This window comes from Pan troglodytes, chromosome 3 (assembly GCF_028858775.2).
Source record: "Pan troglodytes isolate AG18354 chromosome 3, NHGRI_mPanTro3-v2.0_pri, whole genome shotgun sequence".
Taxonomy (NCBI): domain Eukaryota; kingdom Metazoa; phylum Chordata; class Mammalia; order Primates; family Hominidae; genus Pan; species Pan troglodytes.
Genome location: NC_072401.2, coordinates 86,538,446 through 86,564,688, shown reverse-complemented (window position 1 = coordinate 86,564,688; position 26,243 = coordinate 86,538,446). Strand labels below are relative to the sequence as shown.

Genomic DNA, 26,243 nt, shown 5'->3' with positions numbered 1-26,243 from the left:
TGTTGCCTTTCTCTTTTTGTCAGTCTTCCCGGATATTTATCCATTTTATTGAATTAGGTCTTATTTTCATTGATTTTCCTACTAGTTTTCTGGTTTTAATTTTAAGGATTTCTATTTCATTTTTTTCTTCTGCTTTGCTTTGGGCCTATTTCTCTCTTCTTTATCTTTTCTTGAGATAAAACGTTAAACTATTTATTTGAGACTTTTCCCCCTTTTATATTCATTTCCCTTTCAGCACTGCTTTAGCTGTGTCACACAAATTTTGATATATTTATCGTTCCATTTAGTTTAATGTATTTTTAAATTCCCTTGAGATTCCTCTTTGACCCATAGATTATTAAGAAGTGTGTTGTTAAGTTTCCAAGTGTTTGGAGATTTTTCTATTATCTTTCTGTGACTGATTTATAGTTTGTTTCACTGAGGTTAGGTAAAACATTCTACATGGCTTCAATTATTTTAAATTTGTTAAAGTTTGTTTTATGACCCGGGAGATGGTCTATCTTGGTATATGTTCTGTGGGCACTTGAAAAAAAGTATATATTCTGCTATAGTTGAATTCAGTGCTTTATGAATATCGATTAGATCCTATTACTTAATAGTGTTGAATTAGTTAATGGTGTTGAATTATGACTTTCTGTATAGATATCTCTATCAATTACTGAGAGAGGGATCTTGAAGTTGCCAACTAAAATAACGAAATTTTCTATTTCTCCTTTCAGTTCTGTCAGTTTTTCCTCCACTTAGTTTTGTTTTTTTCCATTCTGTTGTTTTGGTACATTTACATTTAGGATTGCTATGTCTTTTGGTGGATTAACCCTTTTATCATAACATGGTGTCACTCGCTGGTTTTGGTAATGGTTTTTGCCCTGAAGTTTTCTTTAACTAATATTAATGTAGACACTCTTGCTTTCCTTTGATTGATGTTTTCATGATATATCTTTTTCCATCATTTTACTTTCAACCTCTCTATATCATTATATTTAAAGTGAGTTTTTGTTGAAAGCATATAGCTTAGTCATGTTTTAAATTTATTCTACTAATCTCTACTCTTTAATTGGTATATTTTGATCATTTATGTTTAAAATGATTATTAGTATCTTAGGCATTAAGTCTACTATTTTATTTTTTGTTGACTGTTCTGCTTTCCATTTCTCTGTTATCTTTTTCGTAGTGTCCTGTTGGTTATTTGAACATTATTTTAGAATTCTATTTTGACTTATTCATAGTGTTTATATCTTTTTGTATAGACCACATGGTCTATCCTGACACTGTGGTGGAGGTGGCCTCATTACACATGGGTGATGGTAAAGCCTCTTCACAAGGCCTCCTCTAATACCATCTCAGAGCGTAGAGAGAGGGTACCTTTTTTCTTTTTCTTTTCTTTTTTTTTTTTTTTTTTTTTTTTGAGATGGAGTTTCACTCTGTCACCCAGGCTAGAGTATAGTAGTGTGATTGTGGCTCACTGCAACCTTCACCTCCCAGGTTCAGGCAATTCTCCCGCCTCAGCCTCCCGAGTAGCTGGGATTACAGGTACCCACAACCACACCCAACTAGCTTTTGTATTTTTAGTAGAGATGGGGTTTCATCATGTTGGTCAGGCTGGTCTCAAACTCCTGACCTCATGGGATCCACCTGCCTCAGCATCCCAAAGTCCTGGGAGTGCCTGTTTTCTGTCAGATGACATAAGAGTCCAATGTGGGATTCATATTATTTTAAAAACGAATGTTGCATTCATTGTCACTCAAGTTGACTGTTGTTTTTTAAAAAATAATATTTATTGCTTAGAAATATAAATGCAAGCATGGAATGAAAATAATTCAGGACAATATTGTAAGTAAGTTCTAAAAAGTTATAGAAATGTATTATATTATTTTTCTTCATAAAGTCATATAAACCTATCATGTTATTTTCTTACATAAAACTCTTTAATAGCTTCCTATTTCTTATAGGATGCATAACCTCAACAATGGCATACAACCTCCTCAGTGATCTGGCCCCATCCACCACACTGGTCTCATATCCCACCATTTCTGTATATATTTTCTACTTAGTTTCAAGGGCATTATCAGAATTACTCCAAGGGTATTCTTTTATTAAACTAGTTTTCCTTACTGTATTTCACTGATCTATGAAGCCCTTGATTATGAGGCACTGCATTACTTTCTGTAAACAAGGAAGAAAAACACTATTATGCTTTATAGTATAATTATCAATTTAGTAAGATGCATCTCAATTTCAGAAATATTAAAAAATAAAATACGCTTAAAAATTCATGAAATGTGGTAATTTATGAGTAGATACAAAAAAACATACAAATAGCACAGTGAATCAAACATTACTATGACATCTACCTATACATTCCTACCATATTTCATTCCCCTGTCCTCCCTTCAGAAGAAACACAATTAGAAATTTTTAAAAAGCATATTCCATTATTGTTATCATTTGCCACGTTTGTATCTCTAAGCAATATGTTGTCTAATTTTAGCATATTCTTTACATATGTTCTTTAGGTATTCTGCAATTTACTTTTTTTGCTCAGTGTAATCTTCCTGAGATCTATATTGTCACTGTAGCTCATTCATTTTTGCTGTTTTAGTGTTCCATTATGCACATATAGTATAATGTTTTTATCTGTTTCACTGTTACTGTTGATGTGCCATGATGAACATTTGGATGTTTGCTTTTTGTGTGTGCTATTACAAACACGCTGCCCTTCTACTTGTCTCCTGGAGCACACGTGCAAGACCTTCTCTGGGGATTAGATCCAGGAATACAGCTGTGTCTAAACCAAGGTTTAAGCTCTTCAGTTTTACAAGGTAACAGCAAACTGCTTTCCAAAGTATTTGTAACAACTTTCCCTTCCAGCAGCAACATGTAAACATTCAGGTATGCCCCAGGGCCCCACTTTCGCTTGGTTTAAACGTATTTAATCTCCCATTCTACCAAAACTCTCAAGTCATTTCTTTTTTTTTTAATTCTTGCAAGCATCTTTTTTAAAAAAAAATTATTTTTTTAATTGATACATAATAATTTTACAAATTTATGGGGTCCAAAAGGATACTTCAATACATACATTGTACTGTGATCAGATCAGGTCAATTAGCATGTTAATGGAGCCATCTCTTCAAGAAAGTATGTAAAGATAAAGACTTTGCAGCCAGACTGCTCCAGATTGTTGTGAAGATTAGATTAGTTAATACATATAACATGCTTAGACAAGTTCCTTGGACATCATAAATAAACAGGAAATAACTGTTGGGTGATGGTGTTGTTATATTGAATTACATACAGAACTCTGATAACACTTAGATTTTAGTATATTGTATCTTTGTCCATTTACTCATACTGCTCCCTTATACTTAAATATCCTTCTCTCCCTGCTTCATCTGAATCTCATTCTTCAAGAGCAATCACATAAATCCTCAGACCCCATGCAGAATAGATCATTCTTACTTAGGGCTACCACTGCTTCAAATGTGTCACTTATCACATTGCATTTCAGTCATCTGTCTACTTACTGTCTCTTCTACTACAATTTATTTCATAAAAAATACTTTGTTTTTATTCCTTATTTCCTGGTCTTTGATGAATAAATGAATGAATGATTGTGAACATTTGCAAAAATCAGTGACATCCACTCACAAATATTCATTTAGCTTTTCAAATCCAGCTGAACTACAAAGAGTTAAAATGTACATGCCATCACGCTCTCCTAACAGACTCTTATTAAAGGAATTCTACTTTTTAAATATCCTAGGATAGAAGATTCTTTAAATGTGACCTTTTTATCTGTATGCAACCATAATAACCTTTTCTCCAGCTAGCCTTGTAAATTAATATATTCTTTATTTTCCTCTTCTGTGAGAATGTCACCCTGCAGCACGACTGATTAAAAATAAACCTACAGCATTGAAGCACCAAGTCATTTTATGGATCTCCTTTCTCCTACTCAGTCTTTAAGTTGGTAAAAAACATTGAACCCTTTGTTTCTTTTTTTTCTTTAGATTTAGAATGAAGTAATGATTGGCTACTAGAATATTAATAGCTGCAAAAGTTACGCAAGTGATAAAGTCCACTGCCTTTTAACAGGAGCTCTTTCTGCTACTTCCCTTCATCCAGCCTTTGTGTGAACAGCTCTCATTTATACAGGATAACTTCGGTTATCGAACTATTACATCTAGTATTGTGCCAAATCTTCCTCCCTAGTATTTCTGCTAAAATGGCCTCAGTTTTGACATTGCCATTGGGCAGTGAGGCTAAATACTTCAAAGCGACTCTTCTGCATGTGACTAAGTCCTCTAATGCTTCTCCACATAACATAGAATGATGCTGTGGTTGACTAGTGCTAAAAATGTAGCACCTGGAGTTGACCACAATACACTAGATGTGATATGAAAAGTTTTCAATGGGTTATTATTTATGCATTTATTTGACAAACATATTCTACATCTCTTGTTTCATTGTATGTTTGTATTACCATTGCTTAAGAACATATATGATGTGTTGTGGGGAGAGGCAGTCATGGCATACCATCAACAGACATCGAGCTTTTTTTACACGTATTTATTATTATTACATTTCATCCATTTAATTTTGTATTATTATTGTTTTTTCAATACACATTTTTAATTTATATTATTTTGTCTAACACAATCATTATTTCACTTGCATTTGAGTTGCCTGAAAATTTGATGACATGAGTTCTTTAAAAGAATGTCTGATGGAGAATGCCATTTGTGTGTTTACAGCTTACCACAATGTCTAGTAATAATAGGTGTTCAGTATAAATTGAATGAATTATTTCCAGAATGAATAAGTAATCTTTATATTAAAGTCAGTAAAAACAAAGCTCATCTACTTCCCTTACACATCCTTCCTTTCTCCTATTTCCCTGTCTCATGAAATGACATAATCATCTTCTCATACTATCCAAACTCTAAACCTTGAAGTCATTTTGGATTGTAGCTTTTTTTCTCACCCCCAACATCCATCTGATCATTCAACAACTCTTAATCTGCAGCATTGATTGCATCACTCTTGCCCTTTCTCGTCTAATTAGGGATGCTGTTGCAATCCTTCATTAGGAAGAGTGACATTAATAGCTTTTATTGCTAATGAGACACTTTTCTCATGATATTATAGAGTCCTTATTTTAAATTACATCCTGAATTACTGGAAGTATGCTATTTATAGAGTATTCCCTTTTCCAGACAAACTATCACATAGGTGAGTACATTTGCTTGAACAGCCACATTTAACAGCAGGAATCACACATGCCATCACAACAGTGAACTGCTAACCATGGACTCAGAGTGTTCTATATTCAGGGAAGAAACCAAGAGAATTGCTTCTAAATATCTAAAACATTTAAGCCTGTTTATCTATCTACACACCAAATGTCAAATATATTCCACATTCATTAACTGAGAGTCGACTGGGCCTAGCACTGTCCTGTTTGCAAAAATGAATAAGACACAATTCCTGCCCTCACATTCACAATCGTGGAAGAAAAACAGATATGGGGCTGGGGGTGGTGGGCAGGGATCCAACATGAGTTATCTATAGTGATGTAAATAAGCACAAAGGATAGAAAAGTTTGTTCAAGTACTGAGACTTCAGGAATCACATTTTAAAAAAAGGTACAGAAAAGAAACTAATATTCATCATATTCCTCTTCTATATCAGGCTTTCTGATAAGAGTTTGCATTGTTTTACAAGTAATATGAAATATACACATAACAGATGCTAAAGATTTCTTGGTGAATACAAAAGTAATGTTGATGTTTTCAGCAAGAAAACAGTTGCAAAGATGGAATCAATGACTTCTAGTCAAGATGGAAAAGTAAGCTATACCACCCTCTGCTCCAAACACACAGCAATGATTGATAAAATGTAGAAAGATAAAGCCAAAATGACAGAGCTGGAACAAGGTTAATATCTCTGTTTTAATGTGGCCTCCCATGTATGATTAAGGCTACTACCTTATTCCATGAGGCATAGTAATGGAATACAAATCAGGGAAAAGAATAATGAAACAGAGAAGAGAAAGGACTACATGGTATTAAGTATGACTGATTGATCATAAGACTGTCATCTGAGAAGCTATCTAAATGACTTCTCGATCCATGGAGGAAAGAAAAAAAATTTTTGCAGGTTCCCATCTCCTGTTGGTTGAAGTTTTACCACACATGTCTTTTCCTCTTCCACTACCCACTCCTCTCACACACTTTGGATTGTGCCTGCTTGAGACCACAGAATTACCTCCCTGTCTTCAACAAGAAGCCTAGTGGCAGGAAGTGAGGGAGGACACAGTGAGCACCACACATTTGCATGTGTGTGAAGGTTGTTGGCTTCCCAAAGAGAGTTGGTTGATGCCGCAGTGGCTCTGCCTGAAATGGGAGGCCAAATGTCCCAAAGACAATTTAAGGTGAGAGTATCCGAAATGCCTTAGAGGAGTCTGATATTATGTCTATGAACACAAAATGCAAAGTACTAAGCACAGCTAAAGTCATAGTCTACTTGGCTAGGCTCCAAAATCAGTGGCCTCCAACATACATGACAATGACAATCATAAAATGCAATGCAAGATGGTATTTACACCTAAGGAAAGAAAAAGAAAGGAAGAAGGAAACAGGATGAGGAAGAAATAAGCAAGGATTCAACAGTGACCACTATAATTTATTTCGTCAAAAGTACTGAGGCAAAGATGGCCAAATAGGAACAGCTCCGGTCTGCAGCTCCCAGCAAGATCAGCACAAAAGGTGGGTGATTTCTGCATCTCCAACTGAGATACCTGGTTCATCTCATTGGGACTGGTTGGACAGTGGGTGCAGCCCATGGAGGGTGAGCCAAAGCAGGGCACGGCATCGCCTCACCCAGGAAGTGCAAGGGGTCAGGAGATTTCCCTTTCCTAGCCAAGGGAAGCTGTGAGAGACTGTACTAGGAGGACAGTACACTCCTGCCCAGATACTGCACTTTTCCCACAGTCTTCACAGCTAGCAGACCAGGAGATTCCCTCTGGTGCTTGGCTCAGTGGGTCTCACACCCACGGAACCCAGCAAGCTAAGATCCATTGGCTTGAAATGCTCGTTGCTTGTGCGGCAGTCTGAGATTGACGTGGGATGCTCAAGCTTGGTGGGGGAGGGGTGTCTGCCATTGCTGAGGCTTGAGTAGGCAGTTTTATGATCACAGTGTAAACAAAGCCACTGGGAAATTTGAACTGGGCAGAGCCCACCACAGCTTAGCAAGGCCAACTGCTTCTCTAGATTCCACCTCTGTGAGCAGGGCATCTCTGAAGAAAAGTCATCAGCCCCAGTCAGGGACTTATAGAAAAAAACTCCCATCTCTCTGGGACAGAGCGCCTGGGGTAAGGGGCAGCTGTGGGAGTAGCTTCAGCACACTTAAATGTCCCTGCCTGACAGCTCTGAAGAAAGCAGTGATCCTCCCAGCAGAGTGTTCGAGCTCCGATAACAGACAGACTGCCTCCTCAAGTGGGTCCCTGACCCCCCATGTAGCTGGACTGGGAGACACTTCCTAGTGGGGGCTGATAGACACCTCATACAGGAGAGCTCTGGCTGGCATCTGTGGGTGCCCCTCTGGGACAAAGCTTCCAGAGGAAGGATCAGGCAGCAATAGTTGCTGTTGTGCAGCCTCTGCTGGTGATACCCAAGTAAACCAGGTCTGGAGTGGACCTCCAGCAAACTCCTTCAGACATGCAGCTGAGAGGCCTGACTGTTAGAAGGAAAACTAACAAACAAAAAGGAATACCATCAACATCAACAAAACGGACATAAAAACCAAAACCCCACCAGTAGGTCACCAACATCAAAGACCAAAGGTAGATAAAACCACAAAGATGGGTAAAAACCAGTGAATAAAGACTAAAAATTCCAAAAACCACAATGCCTCTTCTCCTCCAAAGGATCACAACTCCTTGCCAGCAAGGGAAAAAAACTGGATGGAGACTGAGTTTGACAAATTGACAGAAGTAGGCTTCAGAAGATGAGTAATAACAAACTCCTCTGAGCTAAAGGAGCATGTCTAATCCAATGCAAGAAGCTAAAAACCTTGAAAAAAGGTTAGATGAATTGCTAACTAGAATAACCAGTGTAGCAATGAATATAAACGACCTGATGGAGATGAAAAATGCAGCACAACAACTTTGTGAAGCATACACAAGTTCCAATAGCTGAATTGATCAAGTGGAAGAAATGATTATCAGTGATTGAAGACCAACGTAATGAAATAAAGCAAGAAGACAAGCTTAGAGAAAAAAGAGTGAAAAAAATGAACAAAGCCTTCAAGAAATATGGGACTAAGAGAAAAGACCAAATCTACGTTTGATTGATATACCTGAAAGTGACGGGGAGAATGGAACCAAGTTGGAAAATACTCTTCAGGATAATATCTGGAGAACTTCCCCCAACCTAGCAGGGCAGGCCAACACTCAAACTCAGGAAATACAGAGAACACCACAAAGATATTCCTCAAGAAGAGTAACCCCAAGACACATAATTGTCAGATTCACCAAGGTTGAAAAGAAGGAAAAAATGTTAAGGGCAGCCAGAGAAAAAGGTTGTGTTACCCACAAAGGGAAGCCCATCAGAATAACAGTGGATCGCTCTGCAGAAACCCTATCAGCCAGAAGAGAGAGGGGGCCAATATTCAACATTCTTAAAGAAAAAAATTATCAACCCAGAATTTCATATCCAGCCAAACTAAGCTTCATAAGCAAAGGGAAATAAAATCATTTACACACAGGCAAATGCTGAGAGATTTTGTCACCACCAGGCCTGCCATACAAGAGCTCCCAAAGGAAGCACTAAACATGGAAAGGAACAACCAGTACCAGCCACTGCAAAAACATGCCAAATTGTAAAGACTATCAACGTTATGAAGAAACGGCATCAACCAACGAGCAAAATAACCAGCTAGCATCATAATGACAGGATCCAATTCACACATAACAATATTAACCTTAAATGTAAATGGGAAAAATGCCTCAGTTAAAAGACACAGACTAGCAAATTGGATAAAGAGTCAAGACCCATCAGTGTGCTGTATTCAGGAGACCCATCTCACATGCAAAGATACATATGCTCAAAATAAAGGGATGGAGGAAGATTTACCAAGCAAATGGAAAGCCCAAAAAAGCAGGGATTGCAGTCCTAGTCTCTGATAAAACAGACTTTAAACCAACAAAGGTCAAAAGAGACAAAGAAGGGTGTTACATAATGGTAAAGGGATCAATGCAACAAGAAGAGCTAACTACCCTAAATATATATGCACCCAATACAGAGCACTCAGATTTATAAAGCAAGTTCTGAGACACCTACAAAGAGACTTCGACTCCCACACAATAGTAGTGGGAGACTTTAACACCACACTGTCAATATTAGACAGATCAATGAGACAGAAAATTAACAAGGATATCCAGGACTTGAACTCAGCTCTGGAGCAAGCGGACCTAATAGAAATCTACAGAAATCTCCACCCCAAATCAACAGAATATGCATTCTTCTCAGCACCACATTACACTTATTCCAAAATTGACCACATAGTTGGAAGGAAAACACTCCTCTGCAAATGAAAAAGAAGAGAAATCACAACTATCTCTCAGACCACAGTGCAAACAAATTAGAACTCAGGATTAAGAAATTCACTCAAAACTGCACAACTACATGGAAACTGAACAACCTGCTCCTGAATTACTACTGGGTAAATAACAAAATGAAGACAGAAATAAAGATGTTCTTTGAAACCAATGAGAACAAAGACACAATGTGCCAGAATCTCTGGGACACATTTAAAGCAGTGTGTAGAGGGAAATTTGTAGCACAAAATGCCCATTAGAGAAAGCAGGAAAGATCTAAAATCGACACCCTAACATCACAATTAAAAGAACTAGAGAAGCAAGAGCAAACAAATTCAAAAGCTAGCAGAAGGCAAGAAATAACTAAGATCAGAGCAGAACCAAACGAGATAGAGACACACAAAAAAACCCTTCAAAAAAATCAATGAATCCAGAAGCTGGTTTTTTGAAAAGATCAACAAAATAGATAGACTGCTAGCCAGACTAACAAAAAAGAAAAGAGAGAAGAATTAAATAGATGCAATAAAAAATGATAAAGGGGATATCACCACTGATCCCACAGAAATACAAACTACCATCAGAGAATACTATAAACACCTCTACACAAATAAACTAGAAAATGTAGAAGAAATGGATAAATTCCTGGACACAAACACCCTACCAAGACTAAAGCAGGAAGAAGTCAAATCTCTGAATAGACCAGTAACAGGTTCTGAAATTGAGGAAGTAATTAGTAGCCTACCAACCAAAAGAAAAAAGCCCAGGACCAGACGGATTCACAGCCAAATTCTACCGCAGGTACAAAGTGGAGCTGGTACCATTCCTTCTGAAAGTATTCCAATCAATAGAAAAAGAGAGACTCCACCTTAACTAATTTTATGAGGCCAGCATCATCCTGATACCAAAACCTGGCAGGAACAAAAATGAGAGAGAGAGAGAGAATTTTAGGCCAATATCCCAGATGAACATCGATGTAAAAATCCTCAATAAAATACTGGCAAACTGAATGCAGCAGCACATCAAAAAGCTTATCTACCATGATCAAGCCAGCTTCATCCCTGGGATGCAAGGCTGGTTCAACATACACAAATCAATAAATGTAATCCATCACATAAAAAGAACCAATGACAAAAACCACGATTATCTCAATAGATGCAGAAAAGGCCTTCAACACAATTAAACAGCCCTTCATGCTAAAATCTCTCAATAAACTCGGTATTGATGGAATGGATCTCAAAATAATAAGAGCTATTTATGACAAACCTGCAGCCAATATCATACTGAATGGGCAAAAACTGGAAGCATTCCTTTTGAAAACCAGCACAAGACAAGGATGCCCTCTCTCTCGACTCCTATTCAATATAGTGTTGGAAGTTCTGGCCAGGGCAATCAGGCAAGAGAAAGAAATAAAGGTATTCAATTAGGAAAAGAGGAAGTCAAATAGTCTTTGTTTGAAGATGACATTATTGTATATTTAGAAAACCCCATCTTCTGAGCCCAAAATCTTCTTAAGCTGATAAGCAACTTCAGCAAAGTCTCAGGATATAACATCAATGTGCAGAAATCACAAGCATTCCTATACACCAATAACAGACAAACAGAGAGCCAAATCATGAGTGAACTCCCATTCACAATTGCTACAAAGAGAATAAAATACCTAGGAATCCAGCTTACAAGGGATGTGAAGGAGCTCTTCAAGAAGAACTACAAACCACTGCTCAATGAAATAAAAGAGGACACAAAAAAATGGAAGAACATTCCATGCTCATCGATAGGAAGAATCAATGTCATGAAAATGGCCATGCTACCCAAAGTAATTTATAGATTCAATGCTATCCCCATCAAGCTACCACTGACTTTCTTCACAGAATTGAAAAAAACACTTTAAACTTCATATGGAACCAAAAAAGAGCCTGCATAGCCAAGACAAACCTAAGCTAAAAGAACAAAGCTGGAGGCATCACACTACCTGACTGACTATACTACAAGGGTACATTAACCAAAACAGCATGGTACTGGTACCAAAACAGATATATAGACCAATGGAACAGAACAGAGGCTTCAGAAATAACACCACACATCTACAACCATCTGATCTCTGACAAACCTGACAAAAACAAGCAATGGGGAAAGGATTCCCTATTTAATAAATGATGCTGGGAAAACTGGCTAGCCATATGCAGAAAGCTGAAACTGGATCCCTTCCTTACACCTCATACAAAAGTTAACTCAAGGTGGATTAAGGACTTAAATGTAAGACCTAAAACCATGAAAACCCTAGAAGAAAACCTAGGCAACACCATTCAGGACATAAGGATGGGCAAAGACTTCATGACTAAAACACCAAAAGCAATCGCAACAAAAGGCAAAATTGACAAATGGGGTCTAATTAAACTAACGAGCTTCTGCACAGCAAAAGACACTATGATCAGATTGCACAGGCAACCTACAGAATGGGAAAAAATTTTTGCAATCTGTCCATCTGACAGAGGGCTAATATCCAGCATCTACAAAGAACTTAAACAAATTTACAAGAAAAAACAAATAACCCCATCAAAAAATGGATGAAGGATATAAACTTATCAAAAGAAGACATTTATGCAGCCAACAAACTTATGAAAAAATGCTTATCATCACTGGTCATTAGAGAAATGCAAATCAAAACCACAATGAGATACCATCTCACACCAGTTAGAATGGTGGTCATTAAAAAGTCAGGAAACAACAGATGCTGGAGAGGATGTGGAAAAATAGGAATGCTTTTACACTATTGGTGGGAGTGTAAATTGGTTCAACCATTGTGGAAGACAGTGTGGTGATCCCTCAAGGATCTAGAACTAGAAATACCATTTGACCCAGCAATCCTATTACTGGGTATATACCCAAAGGATTATAAATCACTCTACTATAAAGACACAAGCACATGTATGTTTATTGCAGCACTGTTCACAACAGCAAAGTCTTGGAACCAACCCAAATGCCCATCAATGATAAACTAGATAAAGAAAATGTGGCACATATACACTATGGAATTCTATGCAGCCATAAAAAAGGATGAGTTCATTTCCTTTGCAGGGACATGGCTGAAACTGGAAACCATTATTCTCAGCAAACTAACACAGGAACAGAAAACCAAACACCACCTGTTCTCACTCATATGTGGGAGTTGAACAATGAGAACACATGGACACAGGGAGGGGAATATCACATACTGGGACCTGTCTAGGGGTGGGGGACTAGGGGAGGGATAGGATTAAGAGAAATACCTAATGTAAATGACAAATTGATAAGTGTAGCAAACCAACATGGCACATGTATACCTATGTGACAAACCTGCACATTGTACACATGTACCCCAGAACTTGAAGTATTTTTTAAAAAGTACTGAGACAAAAATGACAAATATATAATTGCATAATATTGAGTGTTGGGTACGTGCGCATTTGTTACATTCTTCTTTTTTGTTTAAGGCAGGATCTTGCTATGTCGCCCAGGCTGGAGTGCAGTGGCCAGGCACAGGTGCAATTACGGCTTACTACAACCTTGAACTCCTGGGCTCAAGGGATCCTCCCACCTAAGCCTCATGAGTGTTGGGGAATATATGGGTGTGCCATCACACCCAGCTGTAATATACTTTTTAACCTTCAGAAAATAACAGATGCTGGTGAGGTTGTGGAGAAAAAGGAACACTTATAATACACTGTTGGTGGGAGTGTAAATTAGTTCAATTATTGTGGAAGACAGTGTGGCAATTCCTCCAAGACCAAAAGACAGAAATGCTATTTGACCCAGCAATCCCATTCCTGGGTATATACCCAAAGGAATATAAATCATTCTATTATAAAGACACATGCACGCACATGTTCCCTGCAGCACTATTCACAATAGCAAAGACATGGAATCAACCTAAATACCCACCTATAGAAGACTGGATAAAGAAAATGTGGTACACATATAGCATGGAATGCTATGCAGCCATAAAAAAGAACAAGCTCATGTCTTTTGCAGGGACATGGATGGAACTGGAAGCCATTATTCTTAGCAAACTAATGCAGGAACAGAAAAGGAAATATCACATATTCTCACTTGTGAGGTAAATGACAGGAACACATGGGCACGTAGAGGGAAACAACAGACACTGGGGCCTATTGAGAGTGGAGGATGGGAGGAGGGAGAGGATCAGGAAAACTAACGGGTATTAGGCTTAATACCTGGGTGATGAAATAATCTGTACAACAAACCCCTATGACACATGTTTACCTGTGTAACAAACCTGCACTTGTACACCTGAACTTAAGATAAAAGTTAAAGAGGAAAAACAGAATGAAATGTATCAGGACTTGTTTTACGGCCCAACATATGGCCTATATTGGTGAAAGTTCTTTAGACAAATGTGTATTTTGCCCTTAATGACCCTGAAATTCTATACATGTCAATTAGGTCAAATTGTTGATGATGTTGTTTTAGTCTTCCATATTTTTCTGATTTTTTTTCTGTACATGTTCTATACATTACTGAGAAAATGATGTTAAAATATTCTTTTTAACTTTTTGTATGTTTGAAAAGTAGCTTAATAAAATTCAATAAATTAAAATGTGAGATAATAATAATAATACTGATCATTTTAACCATACTAATTATTTCTATTTCAAAAGTGTCATAGGTCCTAAAATCATGTTTTACTTGATTATATTCTCCTTTCATTTATTTAAGTGAAAAATCAATATGATTTCAGGAATCATTTCTTGTTGACAAAAGCACAAAGGGAAAAAGGATATTTCTTAATAACGCATTTCTAACTCAAGTAAATCTTCCAGATAACCTTAAAAGCAGTTTAAAAGGTGGCTTGTATAGATCCTATTACCCAGTCCCTCCTTTTTATCTAGATGGTCAGTGCTTTGCCCTATTCATGCAATTGTTTAGTACAGAAATGAAATGAGAACTCAGAACACCAATTCTTTTCATTTATATGTTCTGCCTTCATATCTCTCCGAGAGTGCTTTGATGTCATTCTATTTGAAAGTAGGAGTACAGTGTGAAATGACTCCTCCAAACTAATACTTCGTCCACTTCTATGCTTTAATACCCTAAATCTATAGACACCTAATTTTCTCTTTCACCTTCCACTGTGCATCTTCAAAAAGAAAATGTCCGCTTTGCTGACCAATAAAAGCACTATTAAATGTTTAAACATTTCTGCTGAACAGAATTCATAACATATAGTGACCATTTAATCTGACCAATCTCCTTTTGACAACCCGAATAAGATTACATTTCTCAGTAGAATATGCATACTTCCTTTTCTTCCTCAGGCTTTCTAGGAGACGTTTCCTGCCCTTGGAGATTGGGTGCAAAAAGCAAGCAAAGGAAGAGGGAGGAAAGGAAAAAAAGGGAAATACAGACATGATGACAGGGCCCATTACAGTGACTTCAAGCTCTTTGCTAAAGCGGTTGAGAAGTAGCATACCTGGAGTACTTGGCACAGAGATCAGATTGTTTTCAACAATCTCCTACTTTATACAACAAAATTATTTTCAGTAAAAATCATGAAATGGGACAAGTAATAGCCAGAAAAGATACAAAGACAGTAAATTTTTTCAATTAAATTTTATGTATTATATAATTATGTTACGCCAATGTCCTCTAAATGTGAATTTTAATAAAAGTGAACATCTAAACCTCTTAAGTCATATTGATGCAATGTTTTATGTTCTTGATTCGTTTTTAGTCTTAAAGGAATTAACAAATATAAAATTTCAATTTTAAAAATATTATTTAAATTCAATAAAATATTTCATGTAAGAAGTAAAATTTGCACTTACAAAAATATTACACCTCACATTCTGCACTGTTTCTCATTTATGCTGTAAACACAAAAAACTCCCAATCTTCAGATAGAATGACAAGATTGAAATCACTCAAGTTCAAGTTGTTATCTTTACACTTGCTGTGCCACCATTTTTTTTAATCTATTGTTTAAATTCAGGGATATGTGTTATCAGAGAGGTTAGAAACAAATCATGCCTTAAGCAAGTTAGAAGGATGCCAAATATTTACAAACAAACTTGCAAAGCAAGATGCGTAGATGATTTCATGTATGTCAGAGGCCAACAGTATAAATGGGAATACTGTAAGCAGAATACAATGCAGAATACAATCGTTATTAAAGGAGAGGTTTAAAATGTGATCATCTGAAGTTTAGAATTTAGACCAGTAAAATATTTTTTTCAGGGAGGAGTATTTTATCACTGATTTCATTTAGCGTTAGTGCATGGTGATAATTTTTAAATTGATTTTCAGTTCGTTTTATTGTTTTTAACTTTTCTGCAGACCATGCAATCCTTATTTCCTATATCTGGTAGTTTCCATTGTTCCACCTCCATTCTCGGTCCACCACTGCAAGTGAGTAGATATCTTAAAATGTTTTTGTTGTTGTTGTTTCTTGATAACAGAGAAAAATTAATACTGCAATGGACATCAAGTACCAATGGATAGTCTTTGCTAAATCCATCTTAATCTAACATATTTAAGGCACACTGAAGGCAAATAAATTGACCAGTTTGAATTTCTGGGCAAATAACTAATATTAACAATAAATATATCATTTTCATCTGTCTCCATTGTCTCTTTTCCCAAAGTTTTACAATAAATATGTCTTACTTTTATAAATATTAATTTAAGGGAAAATGTGATTATAAACAAAACACAATCTCAACATAGTTCAATCCATACTATCTTCTTAACCACTTTCCTTTCATTTTTAGAAACATGTGGCAATGTTTCTTCCCACACGAAGATAGAAGGGTGTCTCTCTATCTCTAAATCCAGAATTCCCTGTGGTTCTGGACACTTCTAAAAGCCACATTGCTGACTGTACCCAGAAAATGGACTCCTTCCTTGTGAAAATGTATACCATTATTTTTTGTTTAAAATAAAAAAAAAACAAAAAACAAAGATGTATTCAAGTTAAGGTGTACTGAAAACAGAAATGTGAATGGAACTATAAACTGGGTTTTAAAAAATATTGTAGGATTCCCATTATACAAAAAGTTATTTTTAAGATGGCTTCTGGGAACACACCTCAACTAGTTAAGTAACTTTCTGGGGTGAGCATGAGTGGGACTGATGGAGAGACTTGACACATAGAAGAATGTTCGAAGATGTCTACTTTTTCATTTCAGACAAATATCCTTTACAACAGTAACTCTCAACTTGGGATGTATATTGAAATCACCTGCGAACCTTTAAAGAGTACTGATGCCTAGGTTCTCCTCACAGAGATTTTTATTCCGTTGATCTAAGATTTTTATTCCATTGATTTGTTCCGTCTAATGCCATATGACATTTTAACTAGCTCCTTATCATGACTCTACTGTGCTGCCAAGGTTAAGGACCATTGCTTTAGAAAATTGCTTCTCTGTCTTTTCTCTCAAGTGGAAGCTACAAAATTTCTCTTTAGAAGGAATTTAGATGAAGCAAGCTGGTGTCTGCATAGCAAATCCACAAATTTTACTTAGGGTATGCTATTTAGAGGTATTAAGGGATTTATTTTGATTAGTGGAAAACCACCCCTCCCACCAACCCTGTACATTACCCATGTAGAGAAGAACTTGGACTTCGGCAGATCTTGGATTGAATTATAACTGCAGTGGCCAACATGGTGCACTGCTCACATCTCCCCTTAAGAGGACCTGCTCACAAGATCACAGCTGATAGGCAGCCTACTGCTGTCCACACTTTTGGATCCACCTTGGAGCTCACATCCTGTATGCTTTCATAGTGCTGCTCCCAACCAATGACTGGGCGTGGGAGGGGTATCAGAATTAGGCCATTTCTACACAGTGCAGGATTCCTGTAATAAGCTTGGGGATTCCTAAAACACCAGCCTGGCAGAGATTTATCAGAAGTGCCTTCAATCTGAGGTTCTTCCTGACAAGTGCTCCTTCCTTCTTCCTCCTTTCCTGGGTGTCAGACCCGTAATATGGTACAAGGACCCTCCTACTTCCTCTTCTATCTTTCACAGCCATTCCCCTGACAAATATCTTGCAAATCTAATCCCATCTTTGTGTTTACTTATCCAAGAATGCAAATTGACACATGTTCTACCACTTGAAATTGGGATAATTACCTTCTATGAGCTTCAGTTTTTTCATCTGTTAAAATGAATAGAATAAAAATAAGGGATAGTGTGAAGATTGAATGAATAGACTGAATGTGTTATCAATGAACAAGGTAACCAACTTCGTAGCACATAGGAGGAAGTTAATAAACATTAATATCCCTTCTCAGCTTTCATGAGAAAGTATATTTCTCTCAAATCATTGAGCATTTTGTTCTACAACTTATCTTTTATGCACTATGGCTGCGCATAACATAGGGCACATAATGAATACGATAAGGGGTTTCTAAAGACAAATCCAGCAATAAAGATCAGAGTAAAAGGCCTATTACCCTATATGTGATATTATTCACCTGGCCTGAGACAGATGCACAAATAAAAATATTTTATAAAAATAAATCCTTGGGAAATTTTTTCTTACATATATTTTATATACATATTTATCAAATACCATATATGAAAGTGTCTGACTGCTAAACTTCCTCTCCTGTTCAGAACATGGAAAAACAAGGATGCATGAGTGCCATCAGCTAATGTCTCTGAGCCTAAAGAAGGACTCCTGCAGGTTTGTACTCAGCCTCAAAAGTGTAGATTTTCAAGAAATCACTCACAGTTCATGCAAATCCGGACAGGCTTGCTGTCAACAGAAACTTACAAGGTGCCTCCTGGCAAGGATCTTGCAGGTAAGCTAACAGCACTATCCAAAAATGATGGAGGAACGGAAATGGAAAATAGAGAATTGTATTTACTTGTTGCTTCAAAATATAAATATAAAGGGAAAACTGAATTTAAAATCCAGTCAGTTCTGCTACAATACAGTATCTGCATTCCTTAAAATTACCATGCTATGCCAAGTTGCACTAAAAGAAATGGTTCATGAGAAAATGGGGTTAAAATCAGAAACATCAGTTACACATTAAAAAAATAGAAAACTAATAAAATGGTATTACAGTTTTATACACATGAAATAGTTATGAAATACATAAATACTACAATAAATATTGTGCTTTACCTTGAAAAAGACCTGAAGTTTGCAGAAGGGTTGCAGCTTATGAGTTATTATGAAATGGCAGAAGGAAGGTTATCTGAAGCGGATCTGCAAGTTCTAACACCAGATGTGGGTGGGCGTGGCTCATAATACGCGTAGTGAAATGAGGTAAGAGGTAGATGTTAATATGTGAGATGTGTGTATGTGTGTGTTTTATAAATTCCTATGCAGCTGGGTTCAACTGGCTACAGTTGACTGCAGTCTCTCACAAACAAAATTGTGCAGAAGAAAAGGCAAAATTTGTGTCATGCTTAAAATGCCCCTTAATATATCAATTGTGTTGGAACAATTTCAAGTTCTGCACTATAGACAAACTTACTGTATACTGTAAGTCCCAAAGGAAAATTTTTGTTTTACTGATGGGGGTATTTCATTAAGACTTAAGAGAATGCATCCCTGAACTAACCATTTAAACAAAATGGGAAAAAACAAGTTGTTGATTAATACTCAGAATTACATTTATGTACACTAAATTTATATAGAAGGACAGAGACAGAGTGGGGCTTTTTAATATTATTTTAGGCTGGGCATGGTGGCTCATGCCTGTAATGCAGCACTCTGGGAGGCCGAGATGAGCGGATCACCTGAGGCCAGGAGTTCAAGACCAGCCTGGCCAACATGGTGAAACCCCATCTCTACTAAAAATACAAAAATTAGCCAGGCGTGGTGGTGGGTGCCTGTAATCCCAGCTGTTCAGGAGGCTGAGGTAAGAGAACTGCTTGAGTCCAGGAGGCGGAGGTTGCAGTGAGCAGAGATCGTGCCATTGCACTCCAGCCTGGGCAACATAGCAAGACTCCATCTCAGAAAAAATAAAATAAAACAAAATAATATTATTTTATCATTACTGAGAAGCTATTGTTCATCAAATAATTTTTTCACGGTATAGGTGAAAATTATTTTTTTCACATATAGGAAAAAATTATTAACTCATCTTTAGTTCCAGAAGATACATATCTCTTCTTTTCATATTCTGAGTTGATGTTGTTAAGATTTTTTTATGGTCCAGTTTTCAGCTTTGTCAGTGTCTTATGCCCTGGTAGCTTGCATTTCACATGAATCTAGGCACTCACAAACTTCTGACACTGATCATTAAGAGAAACATACTGACTTCTGGTCCCACTTAGACATTCCTTATGTTGGTGACTATGGACCATATGGCTTAGAAAGATCATTTACCATTTCAAGGCTTCTCCTAATGTAAGAAAGAGTAGAACTAGGTTTTAACCTTCCTACCAAAATCCTTATAATAGGAACTGTGGACTTCAAATTGCAATCCATTTGTGCAGAATGTAACAGCTAAAACTTTACCTTCATATGGTATTTTACAAGTTTGCCAAGTTCTTTCACAACTATTACCTCATTTAATTTAATGTAATTACATCTCCCTGTATCAATGCACACTGTGAATCATTTTCCTGTTTATTCAATTTTTTTCTATCCATGTTATTTGAAATCTTTCCAGCTTACTTTTGGAAAGCAAAACTTAACCCAGCATTTCCAGAAAAGTGTTACATTGAGTGCTTGAAGAGATCAGTTACAGCTAACATATGTAAAGCACCTGGGGAAACCCTCTGCAGCAGAATTAAAATTGATGATGCATCAGTCAAGCCATTCAACTGGTGAGCTCCTCAATTACTTAGAACACATAAGTCCTTTGTGTTTGTTTGGTTTTTATTCTGGAAAGAAACACTTGTTTCAAGACAGTCTATCAAAGGAGGCCACAGGGGAAAAATCGAATCAAGTCATGTTGAGGGGGACTAGAACTTCACTCCTCTGCTTTCCGCAAAGAGGGGTTTATCCTAAATACGTCCAGCTTCTTGTGCACAAAGATGGAGTGAGTTACCTGACAGGTGAGTTTCAGAAAAGAACTGGAAACAAGTATCCCAGCTCCTTCTGCCATCCACCCTTGTGATCCAGCTAACTACAGAGAGCAGACATTCAGTTGTGTTATCCCAAGCCTCATGTATTAGAGGGCAGACTCTGCCTCTGCCTCTACCTACGACTGGGAAGTTGAATTCAAGACAGTGTTTAGAATATGATGCCTTGAGCCAGGAACATTAAGAGATAGATGTGGAGTGCAATTTGGGTAGCAAAACTAAAATTGAATCTTGAGGGACTGGAAGAGATCAGGCTGTGTCTTTTTTTGACCTCGGTGGTTTGCAGGGGCTTGTATTGCATTATACAACTGGTTTTCACAGCTGTTGTTGTGCATATAATCAGTGCAGCCAAAGCAGCAGCTTTAAACCTGGGGCTTTAAAAGGATGGGTCACTAGAGGATTTTGAATTTGTTGGGGACCTGTAGCTTATGGTGGCTTGTTCACAGGTGTGTGGCTATTTTTATATAGGGAGAAGCTGTTTTTCCACAAGCAAGCCTTCCCAGGCTTTAAATAAAGCCACATGGGCCACAAAGACTTGTGGAAGCTGGCTGCTACATCAGGACCTTAAACTACCCACTGTGTGTGACAAGAGGTGAAGCAGTTTTTGTTGATTTTTCTATATTTCTAAACCATGTATGTAGGCATTGTCTTCAAAGTGCACAGGCATCTAAGTTCTATGAGTGCTTCAGAGCACATGTGTGTGAGGTCCTACCTTTACATATTTTGTACCAGACCAACTGTCTTGAAGAACACATGGAGATACCCATTCTCACTAAACCTCCCTAAGGCTTCAAATTTCAAAAATTATCAAAAACACTTTGAGTTCAAAAATTTACTGAGGGTGTCTCTTCAGCTGGACTGGTTACGAGTAGGAGGAAGAGTTCTGAGGACTAACCAATTTTATATAGCAAGACCAGTGGATCCACCACCATGGCAGAGGAGAAAGTGGATAACATGTTACTAGACAGAATCCACACTACACCACCATCAGGATGCCTGAAACACATGGCCAAATAAGAATGCAGAAGCTCTTGCAAATTCCTAAGCTTACCCAGCATGTCTCAAATATCCTTTTGTAGCAGAGACCATGTGCATAGATGGATTTTTCTTCAAGATCTGGTAATTCTCTAGTGCCAGAGATAACGTCTTTATGGCCGATTCTCCCAGTTGAATGCAAGGTCTCCAATCATTGACTCTAAAAAACTGGCATACAGTGGCATCCTGATTAAACCAAAATCAAGACTGTCTATCCTATTCCCAGATCTCACTAAATGTCTTTTATAATCTTTGGCATCACTAAATACTGAGTTTCCCTGGGAAAACTGTTCCAGAGGCTGGAGATTCATTTTTTCTCAATCTGATGTGAGTGAGGCCAGTGTCATAATAATCTTGTAAACCCCCTTCAAAATAATGAGGCACATCAAAAATTTGGCATTGAATTCATGCAACTTCTGAAGCTGTGAAAGAACTACACCCATTCTGTGAGAAATAATCCAAGCTGCAGCTGCTGAAGGAAACTCATCCTCCCCAGCCACCAAGAATTCTCTGCTGACACTGATCAGAATGAGAAATTGGAAGCGATGTTTTTATCACTAATTTTTTTGAAATAACGAAAGTGAAATATATGTGTGTCTGGCTTTTAATTCATTTGAACTATACCATTTAAGAGTTTAAATTTGCTCTTTCATTACTGTTGAAGAATTTAATAATGGGCAGAGATTTATATAACAGTTTAGGACATCTAGTTTCGGCATACTATTATTGGGATGGCCTCATGTAGTCATTAAATATCATTGCAAAATTTCTAATAAGCTTGGACAATTTAGATGGATATCATTTGGATTGAGAAGAGAAAGGAGAGAGAATTTTCAGCTCTAGTATAGACTGACCTTTTTGGATATTTCCAAGAGAAAATGTTGTCTCTATCACCAGTGGTCCCAGGCAGAGCCACCAGAAGTCAGATATCAGTGGTAACCATCTGCTTTCTACAGACCTGATGATTAGGTTCCATAATATAAGAAAACAAGCACCTGGAGAATATTTTGGGGGCTGGGGGTAAGGACAGTTATTTGCTTTTTCTCAGTTTTCTGTAATGGGGTTTTCCCAAGGTTTCTCACCCTAGAAACGTGGAGTCAGTTACTTAATTGATAAGTTTGGGAGAGGAACTAAGTAGGCATAGCTCAGCCCTTTTTTGTTGTTGTTGGAGTCTCGCTCTGTTACCCAGGCTGGAGTGCAGTGGCGCAATCTCGGCTCACTGCAAAGCTCCGCCTCCAGTGTTCACGCCATTCTCCTGCCTCAGCCTCCCGAGTAGCTGGGACTACAGGCGCCCGCCACCACGCCCGGCTAATTTTTTTGTATTTTTAGTAGAGACAGGGTTTCACCGTGTTAGCCAGGATGGTCTCGATCTCCTGACCTCGTGATCCGCCCGCCTCGGCCTCCCAAAGTGCTGGGATTACAGGCCTGAGCCACTGCGCCCGGCCAGCTCAGCCCTTTTCCCTCCACATTTCTGAGGGAGCCAGCTACCCTGAAAGTGTATACATGTTCCACCTAGCCTTTAGCTATAGCGGAGGCAGACTGTCACCCAGGAGATTCCAAGTTTACTCTGGCTGAGCCTGCAGTTTGTTATTAGGATGCCCATTATTGCCACATCCATAAGGCACATTCTCCAATATTAGTTTTTTATCAATCATAAGGAATAAAGGGATATGTTGATCTCTCTAATCTCCATCTATCTTGCCTCATACATACAGATAATGTTGGAGTGTGTGTATGTGTGTGTGTGTGTGTGTGAGAGAGAGAGAGAGAGAGATCAGCTTAGACAGGGAAAGCAAGGCTGTCGTTTATTGGGCTTGTTTAAGGGTGTACAAGGCAAAAGAAGAGGACGTCCTAACAATACTCAGTCCAGCGAGGTAATAAAAGCCTAGATCCAAGGTTTGAGAGCCATGGAGCTATACCAAAGGGAGCTACTGAAAAACATTGCTTCCCTCAATTTATCAAATGAGAAAATATGAGCAAAAAAGAACAGTTCCAAGTTTAGTATTTCCAATTTCACATCCACTGTGGTTTTAAGTTTATAAAGTGGACCCCATGGAATTATTTGAGCATCTGAGCTTAAGCCAAGAATACAATGTGCCTTAAAGCAGGAATTGAGTCATATAAAAGGCATGAAGAAATCAAAAGCAAAAGCACAGCTGTAGGGTGTTGGCAGTGACGATCTGTACACAACATTGGAAGATGAGCTACCTCTTCCTTTCTCCCCCATCATCACACATTCAGCATCTCTTGTCAGGCTGAAACATGCAGTATGGTCATTTGGAGGGAGCAATGTGTAGAATTAGAAGTCAGAGCGCTGGTGCAGGGTATTTCCCCAATAGTATTTAATGAATCTTATAAAGTCCATTTTCATGACCACATTGACAGACCATGGCAACAGTTCTATTGGTCTTTATAATTTAGGGCATTTTTTTTTTGTATGTCACTCAACAATCCTCTGATATGAACAAAAGACACACTATTCTTTCCTATAAGATAAAAACAAATAAAAAACTGAAGCTTGGATAAACCATATCTATGGTTTACCCAAGATAAAGTCATTAGCCAACAACTTAGGAACAGATCAGAACCAGAATGCTAACTGCCCCCCACCTTCCAATTCAATATTATTTTCTGTAATCGGTGTTTTATACAGCTGGCAAATTAAAATAGAGGTATTTTCTCAGTAAAAATTCAGTCCAGGTTTGACAATTCCCCTTCTAATCTACTGTATGGACTATTTAGCCAACTGTCCTGTGCTAGGAAAGTACTCCCCAGCATGGACAAGGATATAACCCCGTTTGATTTCATTTATATCCCAAAGTGGAGTTAAATAAACAGAAAGACATGATCTACATTAATGAAAAAAGATAGATGGAAATTTTTTGTGTGTTTTAGAGCCACTTAAATGTTGCCAGTCTCAAATTATCTGTACAAGATTTAAAGTATGGAATTGAAAAACGTAACAACAGTGAAAAATAATCGGAATATACTGACTCCTCCACTTCTCCCACCACCAATAACTACCTAACTTACAAAACTGCTCCTAAAGATAATCATACAAACAAGCTATAAACGCTGAATTAACACTGAAAATTAAAGTAGGGTAAGACAGAGAATAAAAAGATGCTCTCTGACATGACTTCTTAAAGTTGTAATTAGACATACGTGAGTGTGTGAAATACACACACCACACACACACACCCCATGCACCACCCCAGTGACCAAATTCTTGTTTAATCATCAATTACAACCCAGACTGTTGATTAGTTACCTAGGGTAGAGGGAACTCAAAAGACTTGAGGAGCTAGACTCTTTCAGATAATTTTGTCTGAAACTTTTTAGTGTTCCTTTCACTAAGGGAAGACAAATCAGAAACCCTTTTCCCCAACTCTTATAATTTTGAAGTAATACGTAGTAGGACAAAAATCTCTCAGAAAGCTAACTCTTCTATCAGGGATCAAAAATGAGAAATCCAGGTTTTGTATAATTCACATCTATTACACAACTCGGATTCTTTATGTCTCCCATGTATTTATTCCTCTCACTCAACTACTGACAATCTTCTTTCATCTCATTACCTCATGGTCAGCTGAAAAGACAATGGTGAATTTGCAGAAATATTTTGACTCGACCCATGCTGACTATGTTTCATCCTTAGATAATTGCCTCCACAAAGATGCACTTGCCATTGAATATGAGCTATAGACTAAAGGCCGTTATTCATAATTGAGGTTGACGCTTAACACAACCTCTCACCAACATAACATTCACTTTACACTCAGAGTAACAAAAAGGAAGGTCACAGGCTTAGTTTACCTGCACTTCAGCCACCTGAATATATTTGTGACCTTTGATCCACTGAAACATTATTTTTCAGAGGGCAAAATCATACAAAATGATCTTCATTTTCACTAACCCTTATAATTAAAAACTACCAAAGACAGAATAATATCCTTATACCAAACTTAAAACAACAGAAGTCTAGCAAACACAGCACACGTATTAAAGCCAGCTTATATCTCATAAGAAAGTCATATACCCTCACAATTTTGTTTAGTAAGAAATATTGACAATTTTTTCCTAATAGAATTGGTATGAACCTTTACTGAAATAAAAGACTAGGATTTTATTTGAATCAACTTTTGTAGCTTACCTAAGCTATTCCTATTTACTTTCTACATAAGCGAAAGAAAATGAATAAATTGTATCCGGATACTCACAGCAGAGATCTCAGTTCTAGTCCCTAACATCAGACGTCGCGGCTGCAGACTGAAAATGTTACTGTAAGGAAGTACTTGTATTTTTCTAGCAAAGTAGCACCCTCTAGTGGCTTTTCAAAAATATGAAGGAGTACACGCCAAACGTGACATAATTTGTTTACTATCAAATTATGCAGTGTCAAAACACTCAGGTGAGAACAAAACCTTGCCCTTGGCATAACGGGAAGCATATTCCAACCTCGTTCTGTGTTGTTCTAGGGAGGCAAAGATGGTTAACCATCCTATTGCACATCTACAGTGTGCCTCTGAGAAAAATATGCCCTTCCCTGGTAATAGTTTATTATTTTTC

At 37.5% G+C, this 26,243-nt stretch overlaps 1 protein-coding gene across 1 annotated transcript in view; it reads right to left on the bottom strand.

The window, feature by feature from the left end:
* ARHGAP24 (Rho GTPase activating protein 24) overlaps positions 1-25,913 on the bottom strand; it is an 859,252-nt gene extending 833,339 nt beyond the window's left edge. The window contains exon 1 of the mRNA XM_063808953.1: positions 25,895-25,913. The gene's annotated coding sequence lies outside the window, so the exon portion shown is untranslated. The remainder of the gene's footprint in view (positions 1-25,894) is intronic.
* Positions 25,914-26,243: the final 330 nt, after the last annotated feature.